The 21,894-nt window shown below is 41.7% G+C and overlaps 1 non-coding gene across 1 annotated transcript; it reads right to left on the bottom strand.

Annotated features, from left to right (window-relative positions):
- Positions 1-2,091: 2,091 nt before the first annotated feature.
- On the bottom strand, positions 2,092-2,161 carry TRNAV-CAC (transfer RNA valine (anticodon CAC)). The gene has a single exon. It is a non-coding gene; the product is annotated as a tRNA-Val (tRNA).
- Positions 2,162-21,894: the final 19,733 nt, after the last annotated feature.

The following is a 21,894-nucleotide window of genomic DNA, read 5'->3' as shown; positions in this document are numbered from 1 at the left end:
TGTTTTTGACTCCATCAGCTAGTTGCAAGCTCCTGTTCATAGGTCCTTTCCCTCACTCGCTAAAAAGGTAGATGGAAAAGCTTCATATGATGGCCATGGATGATTGTTTGGTTTGTCCAAATGATGACAAAACACCTCCTCAGTTAGGAAGGACAGAAAAACTGGCAAAAATGTTAGTATCTTTGCTGCCCTGTTATTTAGCACATTCTCAGAGAAGGGTTACATTGATAAAAACATCAGCTGTCATATTTACCTGAATATTGCCTAAGCAGGCATGAGATTTTCTTTTTCATGAACAAACTGGGGGTATGAATATGCAAAGGGTCAGACTGTGCCAAGATGGTCCCAGGAACATCTTAGAGAAAGGACTCACCTGCTGTTTGGAGGGCAAACATCTAGCGCAGGCAACGTGTACTTTTTCACCTCTTTAGACCACCTGTGATGCATGTGTGTCTGCCAAAGCTGCTGACAGATAGAGTGCACCAGATGTAAAGCATCTCCAGAGACTCGTCTTTCTGAGCTAGGCATAGCTGGGCTCCCTCAGAGTCCAATGGCTTTCCCTGTAATTACATCAAGGAACACCAACCATACCAAGACAAAACTGTATTTTATACAAAACACATTTATTTTTCCTGGTCGACTATTATTCCAGTGTTTGAATAACTTCTTAGTAGTTTATTCAGGGTCACAAGGGAAGATGGTAGCAGAGCTGGGGACAAAGTCGAGGAGGATCTGATTCTCATTCTTCAAAAACTCTGTCCACCAAGGAATGCAGCTTCCCAAATCAAAGTGAATGTGGTGAGTTCAAAGAGGAACCAAAAAACTGACCAGTTAATCCAAGCATCATTTCTACAAATGACACATCATATTTTATAGATGTGCCCCACTCATTTTTTTGACAAAATTGCTTTCCCTGGAGGGAATAAAAAGTCCTGTGTCCTTGAAACTGATTTATGGAGAGATTTATTGGTCATTGAATGCAGTTCACTTTCTTCACCAGCAGGCTACAGTGGATGAGATATCTGTGGAAACAGCCATGGAAAGGTTGATAGAATATCCATCCAGCCTTTCCTCACAGGGAAGATGCTCTAGTCCTCTGATCATCTTTGTAGTCCTATGCTGGACTTCAGCCTAAATTGCCAGACAGATGATAAGATAAGCTCACGAGACTGCAGATAGGCAGGACATCCTGCCAAATACACAAGAAGGATGACTGGCAAAACCAAAACAAGATAAGCAGTGTTGTGAACAGATGACCCCCTCTTTTCGTGGAAAGAGGCTATAGCATAAACACATAAACATAAGGCCTAAGGAAAAAAAAAAAAAAAAAAGAAGAAGAAGAAGAAGAAGAAGAAGAAGAAGAAAGAAGACAAGTCCACTTCAGTTCTTTCTTCTCTCATCAATGAGCTCTCCAGCCTAACTACCTTGACTTCAGCAACAAAGGACCACCAAGAACTGCAGCCATCATCACTGCACTACTGTATACTTGCAGCTAACTTAGAATATAATTGCTAAAGACTAACAGTTTCATTCATGTGTTGATGACAGTGATCTGTGAGAATTAACTGCTAAAAGAATTGTTTGAATTTAGTAGGCTTATTTCTGAAGTTTATTACTTCTCTGATCTATCAGTTCTCTAAACACTTCATAATGGCGATGTCTTTCCCTAAGTTTATACACATATTCAGGGTCTATACCTGCAACAGAGGTTTTCTGCAGCAGCAGGAATTTTTTTACAGGAAATCCCAACTGATCGTAAGAGGTGTGCACACATGCTATGGAAACTGAAGGAGTATTATATAAGATGGAAAGATCTTCCACCGCAAAGAAGAGTGAGCAGTTTGGTGACTTCATAACGTAAGCTTTACATCTTCAACATCCATATGAACAACACAACAGGATCTGTAGCCTAATCTGCATTCACTGGGTTGCTGTTGAGCTCTTTAAACTGAGACAATTGCTTCAGTTATAGTCATAATGAACATTTGTTCACATCACAGAAGCCTTATTCACAGAGAATCCCAGAATCAGTAAGGTTGGAAGGGACCTCTAGAGGTCATCTAGTCCAAACTCCCAAAGATTTCCTGGTGCTGGTTCCACTGAGGTTTGAACCCAGGACCTTCTGCATGTGAAGCAGATGTGATAACCACTACACTATCCCTTGTCACAGTTAACAGTAGTTTACAATTTAGCATACCTGTTGGCAAGGTCATCAGAAATACCAAGACAGTGGACAATAAACTTACGTCTTGCCCCAAGAATGAAAATATTCACTTTTTATCATTCTCCGATCTTAAAGCTCTTTTCAAAAGTGAGCAAAGCACATCTAATTTACAAATGAGAAGAAACGAGGTCCAGGGAGAGGAAAAGCTTATAATCTGTTTTAGCACTGCAAGACAGCATCAGTGGCTGCAGAGAGAAACCACAGCTTCTGGCTTTCAGTTGTACAGCCTGGCTTTTCAAGTAGGCTGCCTCCTTCCAGAACATGATTCAGCACCAATTGTCCAGAACATCTGAGGGCCAAAAGATGGAGAAAAGCTCCTGGTGGGATTTGTCATGTCAACATCTTTAGGCAACAAAGTGATTTTGGAAATCTGACCCACAGACACATGAGCAGACTAGCTTTGAATACTTTCCCACATCCTATTCATAAACAAAGACCTTCCTTTCAAGACAATAAACTTGGTGGTGTCCTGAGCTTGTTTATTAATACATACTGTTTATTAACTCCCTTTAATTATTACACTTCCATGCTAATATGTACGGATCTCTCTATATGCCGTGACCATGAACTAGAATCCTTTTATTCATAATTTGTATTATGGTAATGCCCAGAGGCCATAAGAAGGAAGAAGGTTTCATTAGCCTGGGTGCTAGATAGGCTGCCAGGAAGACACACTCTCTTGCCCCAAGAGTTTATAGCTTAATTTATGAAAAGAGCATTAGAGCTGGTGAAAAAGAAAGGTTCTTAAGAAGCTGTGACCTAATTTGCCGTTCTAGTTTCCCATGCTGTCTTGCAATGCTGATGGCTTTGTTTTGAAATGTTTGTCATTGTGCGGTAAAACAAAATACGGAGGCATGGAGAGGGGGGCACTTCTCTCCACAGAAGACATGTTTAACTGGGCATTTGTTAAATTGTCTACTTCAGACAATTTGAGAGAAATGAGAGACAATACAGCTAAGGGGGCCTCGCCAAACCATCTGATCTTTGTGGTAGCCCCATGCAAGGGTTTTATTGCTGTCTGTCAATCAGCCTACATGTTTGGCATGAGTTGTGGGTTCCTTTCCCTCAGGCAGTCGATGACATTAAATTAGTGTGTTGTTAATGTTGTTCTCTGAGTTATAAAAACATGAGTTTATACCCTAATTTGTGAAAGCAGCTACCATAGCATGCAAACAACAGAGGCAAATGTGAACAATTAAATATAGAGTTCATTTTGTGATGGAATAGTTTTGAATGGAACACCAGAAAATGTACTAGAAAGAAAAGAAAACTGTAAGTACATCTAGCATTTGACCGGCAAAATGTCCCTGAATTGGCATTCTGAACTGTCCTTCCACACAAAATTGACCATGGTTGAACCTGTAACTTCTCACTTGCAATGAGATTTAGAACTGGGATTAGGGGACATGAAATAACACTGATAGGAACCAAATTCAAAATAAACAAAAGGAAGTGGTTCTTCACACAACAGACCAGCAGAACCCCTTAATAAAGGATACTGTAGATTCAAAAAGTTTATACAGGTTGCAAGGAAGACTGAAAAGGTTGGAGAAGCTTATTGAAGGTCAATAAATCCTGGTCAGGCTCATAAAACCTCTAAATTGAAAGAGGCCGAAGGCTGAGAGAGTATTATGGAAAATGCTGCAGATATTTGCCCTCCCTTATGTTCTTCCCTAGGCCTCCACTTATCATTGACATTGGAAACAGTATACTGAACCAGAGAACTGTTTAGTATGATCTGCTACTCTTGTATTACATTTTATGTTCTTAACAAGCATACCAGGATTATTCAGGTTTAGTGGAGGGCTTGTTTTCTTTTCAGCTTCCCTTTCCCACTGAGTAAAAGAGACAAAAGCATAGCTCTTCATGTGAACGTGTAAGTAAGATTTTATACACAATCCAACATGCAGGCTAGATGTCTGCTTTGATGGGTGAGAGTAAAGGTCATTCTCGTATCACAGAAAAAAAACTTTTTTTTTTCTGTCAGGTCAGAACTCTGCCTTCCACTGACAATAGTGTATATCATTGTTGAAGTAAAAGCTACTGAATTTGAGTAAAAATCCCATCAGTTTCAACAAATTACATAGATCAAATGCACCTAATCCTGTGGCACCATGCCAAAATGATGAAAAATTACTTGAATAGCTGTTTTCACTTTGATCTGCTAGGAAACACATAAAACCCTACTTTTCTCTTCCTACAGCAAGAAATCCATTTCTGTAGCCACTGTTGGTAGCGTTGAAGGAAAAAAAAATAAAAAATAAAAGAATACAGGTTAATTCAGCTTCCAGCGCACTACAACATACCACAAAGCCCTCAGCTGCTTCACATACAGCTTTCACCTCAAAAGAGTCTAACAATTTCCTTCTTGTTTCTAATGTAATGATTAATACACAGGCTCCAAATATATGAAGACTTAATAAAACACCCCACACCATGCACACATATTGGATTAAATTAATCATTCCTTGAAGGTGTCAGAAGTTCTGCCAGCAGTTCTTCCTGGGAAACAGCACTTCTTCTCCTGAAGTGTTATGTGCAGTTTAGGAAGGGGGTACCTGGGTTCTGCAAGACTAGAAGGAAATCCTGCTTTTCATTGGGTAATTAGTAACCCAGAAACAAAATACTTGCTCAAAGAACGCTCTCAGCCTCCCTGGAAAGAACCAATGTTACCCAGAAAAATGTCTCTTGGAAGATGGTGCAGTGGAAAAGCAGGCAGCAAAAAGGGACAGAAGGACACTCCTACTCCTGGGAGGAGAGACCTGACCCCATTCATCTGGAAACAGTGCCGGGCAGGACACTCATTTCTTTTCATTTACAGCAAGGAAGAAAATGAAGAACATTAGTGTACAAGAGTTAGAAGATAAATATGTCTCTTTTGACTACTTTTCTAAGGCATTCTTACACTAAGCAAACACAGAACTGTTTTCCATTCTTTCAAAAGCTACTATACTCTGTTTGACTCAACAGGTACCACGCTGGGAGGCCAAATGTGGCCAAAGATAAGAGTTCACCTTCGCTGGTTAGTGAAGAACCATTTGGGACTATCTATGACTGCAGGCAATTAGTGTTTGTCCATACAGACTACTGACAGCATTAAAAATAAGAGGTTGATCTCACCATCTCAACAGCTGAACCAGTTTTAACAGTATCCCTAGAATAGGCACAATTGAGGAAAGTTTTTCTTATGAGAGATAAGTCACTCAGGCAAAAGTGTATCTATCTTATGAATTCAAATTTGTAGAACGTGAGGGGGAATTTCTTCACTGTGAGAGTGACGGAGCACTGGCACAGGTTGCCCAGAGAGGTTGTGGAGTCTCCTTCTCTGGAGATATTCAAGGCCTGCCTGGATGCAACCCTGTTTAACATGCTCTAGGTGACCCTGCTGAGCAGGGAGGTTGGTCTAGATGATCTCCTGAGGTCCCTTCCAACCTTACTGATTTTGTGATTCTGTTTGTTTCCCTCAGCATCATTAGCAAAGTTGATATAGTCTGTAAGACAGTAGTGCTTTGGAAGCCCAAGTGAACAAATGGTAGTTCTGCTGTGCCAAATTCTCTACTAACTAAAGGACAACCTGGGTGAGATTAATTTTACTTAACCCTAGACATTTACCTGTAGATCTACATCTAAGATAATCACCCTACTCTCCTTCCCTAGGCCATAAAACACAATCAGCATGTCTAGGGAATGATTCATCTGAGTCTATACTAGGGTCTATACTAGGCAGTCTATACTAGGGTGAAGTAAATCACACCTAAAAGCTTGCATTTATCTGCAAAAGGTGTGAACAGAGTTGAGGTTAACTATCTCACATTTAAATAGCTTTTAGACATCTGTATTTAGGTAACTAATCCCATCTTTTCTGTTCTTAAGGGCTTTGGTCCACAAAGGAAGTAATTTACTGGCACAAATCCTGCTGGCAAGCTATTTTCCAAAGATTCCTTGTAAAGTGCTTACGAGATCATTTAGTCAAACAGTAAGTAATCTTACTGGGCCAGACAACAAGAGCCAAGTAAAGGAACATAACCAGACAACTGGATGAAAAAGGGAGCCTCCCTTTCTCCCTTAGATGCTTGGACTATGTCAACATCCATCGCTTAGATCAGCAGGAACACAACTGTGGAAATCAACTGAGTTTGTTCTGAGCAAAGCAAACATCTAGCTCTGTGAGTAGACTGTGCACGAGTGCAGCCCAAGCTCTGGGCAAGGACATCAAAGAGTCAGAAGGCTTTTAACTGATACAGGAGACAAGGTTCCTTTCCAAATCAGTGCTTTGGAAGGAGCCAAGAGAACCCACTTGCTAGAGCCACCAGGTACTTCCAAGTAAATGAAGATGTCTATTGATCTCTCCTGAGTAGCATAATGAATCTGAGATTTCAGCAGATGCAAAGTGATTTTTGGGGGAGTTTCTTCCAAATATCACAGAGAACACCTGCAAATCAGCATTCCCACCTCACCCCGTATCACAGTCTGTGCTTTCCCTTCAATCCTTTTTTTTCCTCCAAACTCATCATTTGCGTTTTTAGCTAATAATTCAAATCACCTTGAGGACATAGCCATTTTGCTTCCTCATGTAAAGCATGACATATTGGATAAAAAACATGATTCCTCTATTGAGGAAGGAAAGGTGATCAGTAGGTGATCACCCTTTGAGTGAAGGAAAGGTGATCAGTAGATGCTCAGCCTTTGAGTGAGAAGAAGATGCTTTCATTATTTTAGACCTGTATCCCTGCAATCAGCAGCCCACACATCATCTCAGGGAAGGCATCACCAAGACTGCTAGCAGAAACCCTCATGCTCAAACTGTGTGCTAATAGATTGAGGCAAAATATGCTAGTTAGTGTCTAATTAGTCAGCTCTGTATGTGCACCAAAGGCAGTCAAAAACATGTGTTCTACTTTGAGTTTCAGGAGACCACCACAGGAAACAATATTTTATTATTATGCAGATTTTTTGATTTCTTGCTTTTAATGTAGGACAGATCTTTTCATCACTCACTACCATATCTAAGAAAATGAGAAAGTAGAAAGAAGTTGGAGAATAAATATTTTATCAGATGAACCAAGGAATTATTAATCCTCTTCTTCTTGTACAGAATATAAATATATATAATTTCCAGCAGAAGGTGACTGATGGTTCAGATCAACTACAAACTTTCTTATTTATATTGAAGTAGACATGTAAAGTATATGAGACCACATTGGGCCAATCAAGCAAGCCAACACATTGGACTCTGTAAAAATATAGCAGAGAGGAGGCACAAGGGAAGTCTCAGGCAGTATTTTCCTTCACCAGCGCAGATTTCAGCCCAGGTAGATATTTCTGTAACCTCCTCAGCAGCTTGGAGTAAGTGAGCCACTCACCATACAGGCCTCCTCTAGTGAGCAGGATGCACTCCTCACATGACAAGAACGATTTTTTTCCCTTTCACAAGGCCCTTCTTTACATGGAAAAAGATATCTGGAGCCTATCACTCTATTCTATTCTTGAGATTCAACGGCTTTACTATGTCTATAAAAAAAGAAAACTAGCGATTAAGAATTATAGAACTCTGAGAGTTGGGAAGGGAATCATTTTTCCTATGTTTAGTTATCCAGAAGGCAGATAGTCCTGTTTGAAAGAATCATCCTGCATGGAGGATATCTTTTTGTTCTCATTCCTTTTCCATTTTATTGGGGAGGAAGGTGGGGGGTTTCGGTTTGAGGGTTTTTTTATACTGCTTTGTACTGGGTTTTGCTGTTTAGGGCTGAAAATATCATGTAAGACATGTTCCAAGACTGTAAGTTAAACTAATAAAGAGTGACAACCAAGAAAACCTCTGTTAAAGTCTTCTGAATTTAAAAAAAAGATTACTATCATCAAAACATGAAATGGGGAGAGCTTATTTCAGAGCAGAATTTCTGCAGATTCTTTGCATCTCAAAGCATAAGTCAGAAGCAGATTTGACATGAATTAATACATCCCAAAATACATAATGAAAATGAATAGTTGTGATTCTGCATGCTCATGCAAAAGGAAATTGTTTGTCATTTATAAAAGTCCTCTCACTGACGTAAATAGGTCTGTTTGTACAAAAGCTGAGGCTTGCTGAGTGAACCTGGTTGTTCTAGCACAAGGAGTGGGAATCAGACATATACCCTAAAATTGGACTTGTAGATTAGGTGGGGTAGTAATGTGAGCTGCAAGAGGAGGAAATGCCTGCTGCATGCACATACTGGATCAGCTCATCCTGATCTGTGCTTCAACCTTTGGAGAAAGATTAAAAAATGAAACCACAAATGGAAAAACAAATCTCTGGAGTTTTTCTAAAAGGCTGTGTTAGGGCTTTCACTGTGTACTTTTGTTTTATGTTACAGACAAAACAATGAGTCATCTTTAAAAGCTGCTAATTGATTGGGTTGTGATCATGTGACCCATCAGCAGTGTGTGTTGTTTTAATGTATTTTATAGCAAACAAACATAAAGAGAAAAGATGTAGTTGCAAAAAAGATGGCAAAATGGTCCTGTTTTGTATGTAATGTAAAGAAGAAAAAGACCCCATATTTCAACAGTCAGCCTAAAATGCTCTCTAAAATGCGAACAGAGTCGTTCTGTACAGAAGAAACTACTTGAGACAGTTAAACTGAATAAAAAGAGCACCAGAGTACACAGGATGAAGTACAGTCCAGCCTAACTGGCCACAGGGTTCAATTGCCCTTTACAAATTTTTTGATCACATAGACTGAAATTTCCCATTCTGAGAGTCTGCTTCAGGCTGATTTTCTTTTTCTTTATAATTTCATCGACAAAATTCACCTGTTTCTGTGAATGAGACTAGGCAAAATGCTGGTTTCTCTACGGTTGCCTAAGAAGCCTTTTGGGTCTCTTCAGCGTAGATGTTAGATTTGACAGAGTGGCTGCCCCTCTCTCAAAGACTTGCCTAGTCTTGTTAGGAGAACAAAAAATTGTGCCCACACATGGCATAGATTATAAGATTTTGATAAACTTCCATGCATACTGGCTCATTAGATGTTTGCTGGTGCTTTACCAGCATCAGCCATGCCCCAGCCCAGGGCTCAGAAGGATCTTTCCTGCCATTTCAGCAAGAGCTGAAACTGAAAACAGGAGGAGGCTTTCTCTGGTGCCCTAGCCTAGCAATGCCCTGATATCAGAGAGGAGGGAAGCAAGATCCAGCTTGGAAGGAGAGAGTCTGGAAAGTTAGCTGAAGCAAAAAAGTTTAGGGAAGAGAGGGACAGAGACTACTTGTTGCTAAATATACTGTCCTCAACAGCCTCAACAGTGCTCAACATCTGTTGTCCATATTACTTAACTATTGTTCCACCTTTTCCAAGGTTCCAATTGGGCTCGCTGTCTCTAAGAGACACGTACACATAAGACCATGACTTTTAACCCCATTAACTTTAACTTTTTTTTGCCAAATTACAAATTCTCACAGAACAGGATGTTCAGTTTTCACTGTGCTCTTCTTCATTTCTTCAGGGGGCATTTATTGCTTCCTAGCTCCACTGAGTCCTTCACAAACCCCATAAGAGAAGGAAAAGGTTTTTGGCTTTCTATTTAAGACTATGAATTGTAGTAGAGAGGGAATTAAGTAATATAGAAGATTCACTAATTTGGGTGTTCTCATTTGTGACACTCAAGACTTGTTTTTCCCAGTATTTACTGTGATCTGGCACTTTCTACATTCAAAGCATAGCTGCTGCTGTTCACTTGCAGCTGTGAGCGCTCGCCCTTTCTGCAAATCAGATCCAAGGTTCAATCAGGTCCAAGGCTCTAAGAAAATGAGACATAGACAACCAGTGATGAGCTGTGCAAGTGGTACTTCAGTGGTCTGCTTACCTTAACTAGGAAACTTTACATGGTTCATGTCCGGCCTCCTCCTCTACTCTGAGAACTTTCTGGTTTTGGTGGTGTCATTCTCATTACAGACTGAAGACACGGTATTTATGGCCTCAGAAGGGGTCCTTGTTATGATATTACATGGTTGGTCTGCAATAAACACAATTGGCCCTGTGATTAATTTCTCCAGAGTGCTTGTCTGACAGCTGCATTGGGAGCTGGCTTCTTGCTCACTATTTACGTGCCCAGTGTTAAAGTGGTTTCAATGCACCATGACCTAGGGGTGCTTCCAGAAGCAAGGCTGATCTTTATATACTAATATATAAAGATAGATCTCTGTGAGATTCTAGATGACACCTTCCAGGTAGATAAATTCATTAAATTATACTGCCTTGCAAAACCACCTCATCCACTAAATGAAAAAACAAACTCTGAATTATCAAATGAAGTGTGACAGCTCTACTAACAAAAGAATACATTGTTATCTCTGGTGAAAAAGCTGAAAATCGGCTGGGAAAAAAGGTCTTTGAACCTTCTCCTGCCATGATACAAATCTTTGAACCTCCTCTGCCATGATATAATCCAGCAGAAATTCTAACTCATCCTAGGGGCAAAATTTGAAATAACCACAAACAATGCAGATACAATGAACCACTTGTATAAGGAAAAAAATTAAATATTCGTAGTTAATTTTGTTGTTAACGAAATGAGTTAAAAGTAGTTTATTTGCTGTAAGAGAAAGATATTGATCCAAACCCCTATGACAGCCTAACTCCCTTTTTATGCACAGAGATAAGCTGTTGCAGAGTTAGGCCCTTAAAATATACTTTTGTGGGTTTTGGCCTCTAATGCTATTTTAAACAGAAGGGAAGATTACATTTTCTTTCAGTAGTAGGGCCTTGAGTGTCAATGAGGTTATTTGGTCAGATCCAAACAAAAAGAATTTGAATTTGAATAAGCTGTATGAAGCTTTGAGGAAAAAAAAGAAGGTATATATATGCTTCCATCCGTCTTGAAAAACTGGGGGAGAACTAGAAGTCTTTCATCCAACAACCAGGGGGAACAGAGATGCTGAGAAGCAAAGGTCTCATAGAAAGTCAGCTGCAGAACAGTAAGCAGACACAGGTCTTAACCCAATTCACTATCTGCCAGTCAAAGCCTTTCCATCCTGAAGAAGCTCAGGTAGTACGTAGAAACAAGCTTCAGGGCATTCAATGATTAATACAGCTGTATGAAACTTCTGCAATGAAACACCAAACCAAGCAGATAACTCAATACAATCCTGATTTTCTCGTAGCCACCATGCTTGATCAACACTCTTCAGAATATCCTCCAAGGTTCAGAAACAGTCTCACAACTTTGAGTTGTGGCTTGAGTAAACCACGGCTGAGTTTCAAGTTGAATGGCCCTATTTATAGTTTCTGGCAGAAACCAGACCAAACTCAGTGGTTTTGCATGGTTTCCATCTGTGAGCCGGCAAAAATTGGCCATTTCAGCTGATTTTTGTTTTGGGTTTTTGGGGTGGAGGAGAGTAAAGACGGAAGGTTCATTCAAAAATCGAAATGATGTGCAAAAATAAGGGTGTGCGAACCTCACCAGCCAAAACTACAAAAGGTTGACATAGAGCCCTGGGAACAGAAACCACGGCAATTTTCCTGTCTCCCATGGTAAGCAAAGACTGTGGTGAGTGAGAGTGCTGTAGAAAAAATGTTTGAGAGGATCTCCACAAACAGGAGGTGGAATGAATGGATGAGAAGGCAATTGTTGCTCCTAGTTGGATCCTGTCCTGCTACATTAAGAACTTCAGCTCATACATTTATAGCAAAAGCCTTTGTAGCTTGCATCTCTCAGTTGTGATGAGTGTTTCACACCCTAAAGCATACCAAGAAGAAGCTGTGTGGTCTTCTCCATGGTTGGAGCAAAAATATGAGAAGCCTGAAGGTGCTGAGCCACTGAGTCAAAGTGTGACTATAAGGAAGTAACTCCAACTTCTTGTGCTTCAGTCATACAAGTCCAAACTAGCTTAAAGAGTAGGATTCACTTAAAAAAACCCACCCATTCTGACTAACTTATCTGTTGAGTCACCTGCATGTGATATCACTGGAAGCTTTCTTAGTGTATGAGGGACCTTCCCAAAAGTATAACCACCTAGGCAGCTCAGATTCATGATACTGAAAAGGGAACTCCTTTTAAAAAAAATCAGAAAAGGCCAACAGAAACTTTGGATACTTAGTGGCCCAGGTACCATTTTCCAAGGGGATAACTGGAATCACTATTCTTTTACTCTTTTACTGTTGCTCATTTTCACTGAATTCTTTTCTGCCTTAACATCGCTTTCAAGGGGATGAATAAGCCAGAACGAAAAATGATTGAATTCTGCTCACTAAAATCGAAGATGTCAAGATGTGCTTTTTTTCCTTTCCTCCAGTGGAGAGAAAATCAGTGAAGCTGAATTATATTATCTTCCATGGCATTTCATACTGTACTGAAGGATACACAGCTATTTGGAAAGCATTAAAAAGACTCCAGTAAAACTTGAGTGAAAAAATAATGTAAACTTATGTTATTCACACAGAATAATAGCTAGAACAGAAAAATGTATTAAAAGGGTCAAGCCCATTCTCTTCCTCCGATCCCAGCAGTACTCTCCCAAAGACTTATTCTTGACTCTGTCTCGCAGGCAATGCACAGAGAAATGAGGACAGACACAAAAGCTAGATTCACAACAGAAAATGAAATATAGGCTGAGAGCTGGATTAAGACCTTCAAGCGCTGTAACTTTTTGTGCTGGCTTTAGCTTAAGAGGAACTCAGATACAGATGTTGCCTGTACCGTGCTGGGGAAGAGCTGAGCTAAGGATATCTGCTGTAGCACATCTGACCTTTCCTGAGCCAGCCAGGCATTGCAAACAAAAGCATTTGACGATGACAAGACACCAGATGTCCTCAAGATCCGTCTTACCAAAGAGGGTGAACTCATGCAGGATCCATATGCCCATTTCTGTTTTGTTCCCTTGATCAAAATATTAATAGCCATAAATTTCAGCCAGTGTTGAAGGAAAAAAAGCCTTATCATTCATGCAAAATGTTAATCATAGTCAAGGAATTTGTTTTTAGCCCTAATCAATGGATATAATTGTACTGTGTGGTTGTCATTTAGGAAGATTATTCAGGGAGAAAGTAATCTTGCTTCTTTTGCATTAACAGCAGAGGTTACCAAAGTTTAGTATACCATATTTACCACTACAAATACGCATACCATTTGAATGTTGCATGCTGCGAGAGAGTCAAGTAACTCTCCCCATACCTAAGTAGAATTAAACACAGAATCACAAAAAGGTGATTCATGTGGGAAGGGACCTCTGGATGTCATCTAGTCCAACTTCTGACCAGAGCAGGACCAGCTCTGAAGTTAAGTCAGGTTGCTCAGGGCCTCATTCAGTTGAATTCTGAGTATCTCTAAGAATGGTGATCACACAGCCTCTCGGGGAAACCTGATGTTTAATTATCTTAAGAAATCTTTTTTTTTTTTTTTTTTTTTTTTTTGCGTATATTTAGTTGCAATTTCCCTTCCTGCAACTTGGGTCTGTTGCCTCTTGTCCTCTTACTGTGCATCTCTGAGAAGGGTCTGGCACTAACTTCTTCTTGCTGTTAGCTCCCCCTAAAGCCATGTCTTCTCCAGGCTGAATAAGCCCTCTTCCCTCAGCCTCTCCTTGTGCACCATGTGCCCCAGCCCCCTTGCCAGCCTTGTGGCCCTCCAGGTTCACTCCACTTCATTAACATTCTTGCAGACCTGCTGTGAGCAGTGGCCCAGCCATGGTCAGCACTGAATCATAAGGAGATTTAGGATGGAAGGTACCTTTGGAGATTGGAGCTGGTGTGGGTTTCCTCCCCTCCTCAAGAGCAATGAGGGGTCACTGATGTAGCTGTTGATGTTGCTTTAGTGGTACCAAGTTAATAAAGTTTGGGAAGCCTTATTCTTGAGTGGAAACTACCAAAATATGTCCAGATCCTGCAACTTTCTGCAGCAGCACAAATCCTCCCTGCCTTTATATGAATGCCTGAGCACAAGACGCAGGATCTTCATATTTAAAGGTTTTAGTAGTATAAACCTTACTCTGTGGGAGTCTATTTATATCTCACTGATTCTAGCAGCCTTGGTTGACTTTGTATTGCCCACTAGTCATGTAACCTGGCTCTTACCCAGGATGGTGTTACTGGAAGACAGTGAGTATCTTGGCTATGCTTTGAGAAGTGGCCAAGAGGCAGCTGAGTGTAATAAAGATCATAACATGGATCTTTGCCCTTCCCAAATTGTAGGGCTGGCCTGGCAGTGATCTGGTCCCTACAGTGTATCTGCTTCCATTTATCTGAGCTCAGAGGTAGAGAAGAAAATTTCTGGTCATACACTCAGTGAAGTAACTAAGTTGGACCTCTCTCCTAAGAGTAATAGAACATCTAAAATTAAATAAAATGTGAAGGCTTAAGCAAACAAGTCCTACCGTTGCAGAGACCTAAGGGCTTTGAGGAGAGCAGAGCCTGCCACCTCCCTAGGGAAGTGTGTGGGACACTTTGGCCCTCCAGAGGTACACAGCCTGCTTTCCGCAAGCTTGGGCTGACTTGCCACCTTATTTTGTCAAGGTTCACAATTTCAACTTGCCTTTCCCCCTTCCCCTATATGCCAGAAATATAGAAATCTTTTATTCCCTCTCCTCTTTCTTAGACAGCTCTCTCTTTGGACTCAGCTTCTTTACCAACTATTTGAAACAACTAGCCTAATTATCAGCTGGTGAGAGCCAGGTGAGATATAACCCACACTTAGGATTCATGCCTTATTGTGGCCCCAAAAGTGCCGAAATAGTTTTCAATCATCTTTTTTTTCAAGAGGTAATTCTCCTGTTGTTGCTTGTGCTGTCACTAATGGAGCTTTTAGCTGCCTGAGAAGCCCGAAGTTCCTGTATACAGCAAAGAATGAGATCCTACATATTTATTCAGTGGATTAAAGATCTTATATTAGTCAAAAAGACACAAATGTCAAAGGGAAAAGGGACTGCAGCATAACTCTCAGAAATAGTCAGACTCCAATTACTGTAATTATATCTTTCAAAGGTAAGGTATGAAAATTATCATGTACACGAGGGAACAAGGAAAGCAGAGAGAACAGTACCTTATTTTTCATCTTATCTTTGTCTCCATGCCATTGTACTGAATTGCCATGATTACATTTTGTTAAAATCTTTTCATTTTTCTCACTGCTCTCTGAGGATGTAAGGCTGGGTGAACAAGGCAGGGTTATCAACCCTAATTCTATTTCAAAAACTCCTAAAGGGAAATACTTATGAAAATGCAGACTTCAGAAAGATCAGATTCCTGTCAAACTTCCCTTTATGTATTTGTAAGTGTATGAATAAGAGAAAATTCTTCAGTGCTGGGTTTTTGATTGGTTGGTTGATTGGTTTTGGTAGCAAAATTAAGGACATAAAAAAGCCTCCAACAGAAGGGAATTTTATTTGGCAAAACATGACTTCTATGGATTTTACTTTTCCCTGCCTTCCTGAACTTTCTCCAGGACCTCAGGATCTTTCCTGCTCTTGAACAGCTGACTTGTCTCCAGCCATCTTTGCAATCGCCTCTCAGTCACTGTGTACCTGCACTGGCTGCAGCTGGGCTCCCCACCAGGTTCTGCTTTCCTCCCAGTTAGACAGTGTCTCCTGCACCACAAGTTGCACTTCACATAATCTCATCTTGTTAAATAGTGTCTGCGTCACTGAGAACAATGTATTTTTACCCCCTTTTTTTGAACATAGATGTCATCAAAATAGCTTGTGATTTTTTTCCAGAAAATTCAGTTCCTTGGACCCTTTATAGTACCCTTATATTATGAGGCCTTCATCCTTCATGGCAGGTCAGAGGCCTTCTGCAAACCTAGCCCTACAAAGTACAGCGCACTCTGCATGTATCTGATGTCAGTGGGGCTTGAGGCAGCCTCACCAGGCAGGAGCCAGGACACAATCTGGAAATATCTGTCTTGCAGCAGAGCCTTCCAGAAGGTGTTTTCTGTAAGTCTCAGAAGTCATCAGTTCCAAAGGAAACCACAGGAACACCTGCCATTCTCCTTTTTACAGTCATTCTAGAGCTCTCCTGGGAGAGGAGAAGGCTAAAGGAAAAAGAGACATGAGGGGAACTAATGAAGGGATGGAAAAGGAGAACAAGTATGAGGATCAATGGCACAGACATGTGTGGCAAGGGAATTGAGAGAGAACACCAGAAGAGCATGCCTGACAGCATCTGTTATTTCCCAGAAGGCATCTGAGGAGCTGGTGAACACTGTTTGATGACGCCACTCTTTGACATATGAGTGGACAAGGCAGGGAAGCAAGTCCCACAGTCATCTCCTCCCTGTTAAATTTTCTCCTCTTGGCATCATGGTGGACAATTTGGCCCAGGCTGGGAGGAAGTAGATGAAAAGCTCCTGTGACATGCTGAGACCTTGGGCGGGGAGGGTGTAAGTGAAGAGGTGAAACCTCAGGGATCAGAGAGGGCCAGTGCAAGCATGCAAGGGTGTAGTCCCCGATCCGTAGTGGAAGGGGGTCCTCTGCCACCATCAGAAATGCTGCTAACATAAAACCCATGGCCAGGTTCCATTTGTGTGAGGTTCTGCTCCCAGACCTTCCAGATGACTTTCTGGGAACTCACAGTAACTATACATAATGTGATGTGGAAATGGAACTGAACCAAGAACAGATGTAGTAAGAAAGCTGTTCTGTGGTAAAATAAACTATTCATATTTCTCTTCCTTCAGTGAAAGCTCTGCACAGAAAAGACTTGCTGAGGTGAGACAGCTGTATGGATTCAGCTTCTTAACTCTAATAATTCACAGAACTGGCAATGACAAAGACAAAAGCAGAGTTCCTAACATTACTTCGGACTTTGATAAAATGATTTGAAGACTCTGATTTTCAATCTCTCTTTTTGAAGTAGGAATTTGTAGTCAGGAATACTGCATTTCAAGGTAACCCTGATTAAATTAAGCCAGAGAGCACTAAATTCTCCTTGGAACTTTTTAAATTAATGACAGAAGACTTTAACAAAGCTTTTTGTTCCCCCTTATAAACTGTGTTAAATGTGGAATTAGTGCTTTTAAAACAAAAATGCAATTTAAAAATGCAGAGTGTTCAAACTAATATTGAGCACTTAGCTTCTCCAGTAATACCAGACAAATACTAGCCACACACAGGTCAGGGTAATATTGGTCAGAAATGCAGATAAAATTTCAGTAATAGACTATAGACCCAGTTTTTAAGACAATTAAAGATATAAATGTAATGGCTAGAATTCTCAGCTGAAATAAAGTGCAGATTTTGAAGAGCTATCTGACAACTTCAGTGTGGATGCAGTAGATTCTCTCTGATTTGAGGTCTTTAAATAAAGGGTATCTGTCTTTTGAGAAACAATGTTTCAGCACAGCAAGGGATGATGACCTTGAGGCAGAAGTCTTTCAGTAAAATTTTCCGCTCTTTGTTTGCTGGAGCTCAGACTTGAGGGTAATACAGGCACTTCCAGCTTAAAATCTCTGAATGTCTGCATATATATATATATATGCAGAGTGTATCTAAAGCTCTCCATCTAGTGGCAGTTGTGAATAACCATGTCATGCTGATCATTTGGTCTAGGTTCAATAAGGTTATTAATGTGCCCCACATATGCACTATGTATGCACATATAGGTACAGTGCCGCACTGCCCGCAGAGCCCATCCTGCTCTCACACGCTGTCTATGCCGACTGCCTCCTTCCAGCTGCGATTGCAGCAGCAACAGCTTTGCCTACTGACAGTAACAATACGTGCAGAATGTGGGTTATCTGTAAGGTTATGTGATAGGGATCTAAAAGTTACAAGGCAAAAACTATATAATAATTCATCTTATGTACCTTTCCCCACAGAATTCTCATCTACATATAGCACCTTTCCTTTGAGATAAGCAAGGATTGTCTAATCCTTGTCAATTCAGACGCACCAACGCTGAAGTCGGGGCTGGGGAGATGGGCTGGTTCCATGCAGTCCTGCCTCAGACAGCGATCTGAAGATCCTCACCAGCTCTGTGAACTCATGATGCCAAAAAAAAACAAAAAACAAACAAAAAAAATTAATAAAGAGCAGAGGGAGCAAGATGGAAGAGGAAGAAGGGATGAAGGCTAAAAGGTAAAGAAATAAACATTTATCATCCAAATTCTCTGTGATCTTCAATAAACCAAACAAAATCTATTACATTTCCCCCATGGTTACTGAGTAGGTAAGTGTTAGACTTAGGTATGTATCAGAGAGCGCAGCATTTCGATTGCTCCTTCACCAGAGTCCCAAAAGGATATTTAAATATCTAGAGTCTAGCTCTGAGCTGGTAACCAAAGGCAACAACATTCCCATCTTTCACTCTGGTGACACACAGGTGCTCCCCAGGGACACTTGACAAGCAGGGACACAGGTGTTGATCTTCATCCTTTCTCTGTAGCAGAGCTCTCACTGGTTTTGGTTTCTACCAGTCCTGAAGAAAGAGCAGGGTTCCTATAAAACCACCAGCAATCTGGTAGGCTTTTAGCCAACTTCTATGCAGCTGATTGTTGGCCCGTTTGCAGATTTTCCAGCTGTTTGGATTTTCCCCCCCTGCTCTCCAGCTGTTGAATTTATACGCTGGCCAGATGGTCCCAAACCAGGGCAACTATCTTGCCTCTCTCAATTTCCTCATTGTGCAGCTTCTCCAGCTCTCTGCCAATCACTCTTTGCTAAGCTCTGCAGCCTTATGCTTTTTCCCAAAAGGATAATCTCATATCACCTTTATATGCCCCATCACTGGCTTGATGCATGACCAGCGAAGAAACAGTAGGAGGAATAAAAACGTGTATGTGTCAAGAAGCGTAAGATAGCTCCATCTCTGCCTCTATTCAGAGGCAGCGTGAGCAAAGACTGGACAACTCTAAACGAGGAGAACCATTTTCTCCCACCTACTCACAAACATCTAAAAGTCTGATGTCAAAATCTGACATGGCCAGTGGAGAGAGCAACAGACACTCTGGAAGGCAACTCTGCTGGTCTGACTTAGATCCCTGTACTAGGAGGACAAGAGGAACCACTCCTAGGGATTATTTAAATTGATCATATTTCCCCCCCCCCCCCCCCCCCCCCCCCCGTTTTTCTACATCAAACCTAAAGGGAGACCATACTCCTTGATGTCTACCTTTGGGCGGAGGAGTGCAACCCTCATTAAAAAGACTGCTGAGAACTTGATCTAAATATCCAGAAAAGCTGTCTAGATAGCACGCAGACAGGCAGATTTCTCGAGGCAACTATTTTTAGTGAATTCTGCATTGTAAAATGAAGAGTTGCAGTCAACATACTTATTTGGCTTAGCAAAAAAGTACAGTCTAGGATAACCATTTCACATTTTGCTTCTGGAACTATGTAGCAAGTATTTTGCCCTTTGCATACAAATAATATTTTGTTACAAAGATATGAGTGGTTAGAACTACTAAAAAGCATTAGCACTTCAGATGTATTTTTGAAAATGTAAGAAACGTAAATGTTGCAGGCAATGTCAATCCAATGTTGCTGGATTTTGTTTTTGTTTTGCTTTTCACCGTGACACAAGGAGTGAGCAAGAAACTAGATTATTAATGAAACACAAGAAGAAATTCATTCAGGTTGTTTAACAGCTTTTACCCTCCACCCTTTCTCTCCTTCGAGAAAAATAACTGGTTCTGAGGCAATAACATTTGGATACACAGAAAAGCAGTAGATGTTTCCATTTACAGAACTGCATGGAGCACATAAACTGGGCATGATTCAGGAGATGGAGGAGATATTTTTCTTGTCACCACTCTCTCCTATCTTAATGTGTAAGCTTTAGGATGATTATGTGGTTTGATATTTTTGTTTTGGCGAAACATAAAATAAGTCATGGTGCTGAGAGCTATTACTTCTTCAGGACAGTGTCCCACCCCTTGGGGCTCACACATGGTCCTTCTCTTTGAACTGCGAACACGTGTGCAAGCAGCAGAAAGCTGCTGAGAATCTTATACAAAACTTGCCCTGCCTGCTGCCTGACCCGCTTCTGCTCCCTGTAAACTCAACAGCAAAATTCCCCTCAACTCTAATGTGAGCGGGAACTAACTTGGTGACCTCCTCCATGTGCATCTCTTGGGTGGCCTTTATTTCCCTTTTAATTATGAGGGGGTTCCCTGATCATCTTCTGTGCTAAGACCTGTGATAGCATCCTCCAATTTTGGTCTCCTAGTCTGCAAAGGGACCTAACACAGGTTCTTTCATAGTACAGAAATTAAAAAACTGAGTTGGGGAGAAAAGAATAAAAAAGATTATACGTTACAGAAAGAAGGGAAGGACAGAGTTGGTTTTTCAGTATGAAGAATTGCTCAATTTTTCTCCAGGTTTTTCACTGCTGTTTCACGGAGACATGGTGGGATAGCTCACATGACTGGAATGCTGCCATGGATGGCTATGTGCTTTTTAGGAGAGACAGGCCAGGAGGGCGAGGTGGTGGAGTTGCTCTTTATGTGAGAGAGCAGCTGGAATGCATCGAGCTCTGCCTAGGTGGGGAGGAGGAGGAGGCAGTTGAGAGCTTACGGGTAAAGATCAAAGGGCAGGCTAGCATGGGGGACACTGTTGCCCACAACAACAGTCTACTACAGGCCACCTGACCAGGAAGAGGAAGTTGATGAGCCTTCTACAGACAGCTGGAGGCAGCCTCAGGATCACAGGCCCCGGTTGTCATGGGGGACTCCAACCACCCTGACATCTGCTGGAGGGACTACACAGCAAGGCACAAGCAGTCCAGGAGGCTCCTGCAATGCATTGATGATGACTTCTTGTCGCAAATGGTGGCGGAGCCTATGAGGAAGGGTGTCCTGCTGGACCTTGTCCTTACCAACAGAGAGGGACTGCTTAAAGATGTGAAGGTTGGGGACAGCCTTGGCTGCAGTGACCACGAGATGGTGGAGTTCAGGATCCGGCAGGAAAGAAGTAAGGCAACAAGCAGGACTGCAACCCTGGACTTCAGGAGAGCAGACTTTGGGCTCTTCAGAGACCTAATTGGAGGTATCCCATGGGTTAAGGCCCTAGAAGGAAGGGGGGTCCAGGAGAGCTGGCTAGTATTCAAACATCACTTCCTCCAAGCTCAAGAGCGGTGCATCCCTATGAGTAAGAAGTGCAGCAAAGTGGGCAGGAGACCCGCATGGGTGAGCAAGGAGCTCCTGGCCACATTCAGACAGAATAAGAAAGTACACAGAATGTGGAAGAGGGGACAGGCTACTTGGGAGAATTATAGGAATGCAGTCAGAGCATGTAGAGATGCTGCGAGGAAGGCTAAGGCCCAGCTGGAACTGAGTCTGGCAAGGGATGTCAAGGACAACAGGAAGGGCTTCTGCAAATACATCATCAGCAAGAGGAGGACTAGGGAAAATGTGGGCCCGCTTCTGAATGGGGCGGGTGCCGTGGTGACAAGGGATACGGAGAAGGCAGAATTACTGAATGCCTTCTTTGCTTCAGTCTGCACTGCTAAGGGCAGCCCTCAGGAATCCTGCAGCCTGGATGTGAGGGAGAAAGTCCAGAGAAGGGAAGACTTTCCTTTGGTTGAGGAGGATAGGATTAGAGACCTTCTGGGCAGGCTAGACATCCACAAATCCATGAGCCCGGATGGGATGCACCCACAGGTACCAAGGGAGCTGGCAGATGTTATTGCCAGGTCGCTCTCCCTCATCTTGGAAAAGTCCGGGAGACCTGGAGAGATGCCTGAGGACTGGAAGAAAGCTAATGTCACTCCAGT

Source organism: Rhea pennata, chromosome 1 (assembly GCF_028389875.1).
Source record: "Rhea pennata isolate bPtePen1 chromosome 1, bPtePen1.pri, whole genome shotgun sequence".
In the NCBI taxonomy this organism is placed as follows: domain Eukaryota; kingdom Metazoa; phylum Chordata; class Aves; order Rheiformes; family Rheidae; genus Rhea; species Rhea pennata.
This window is presented reverse-complemented; position numbering and strand designations above follow the sequence as displayed.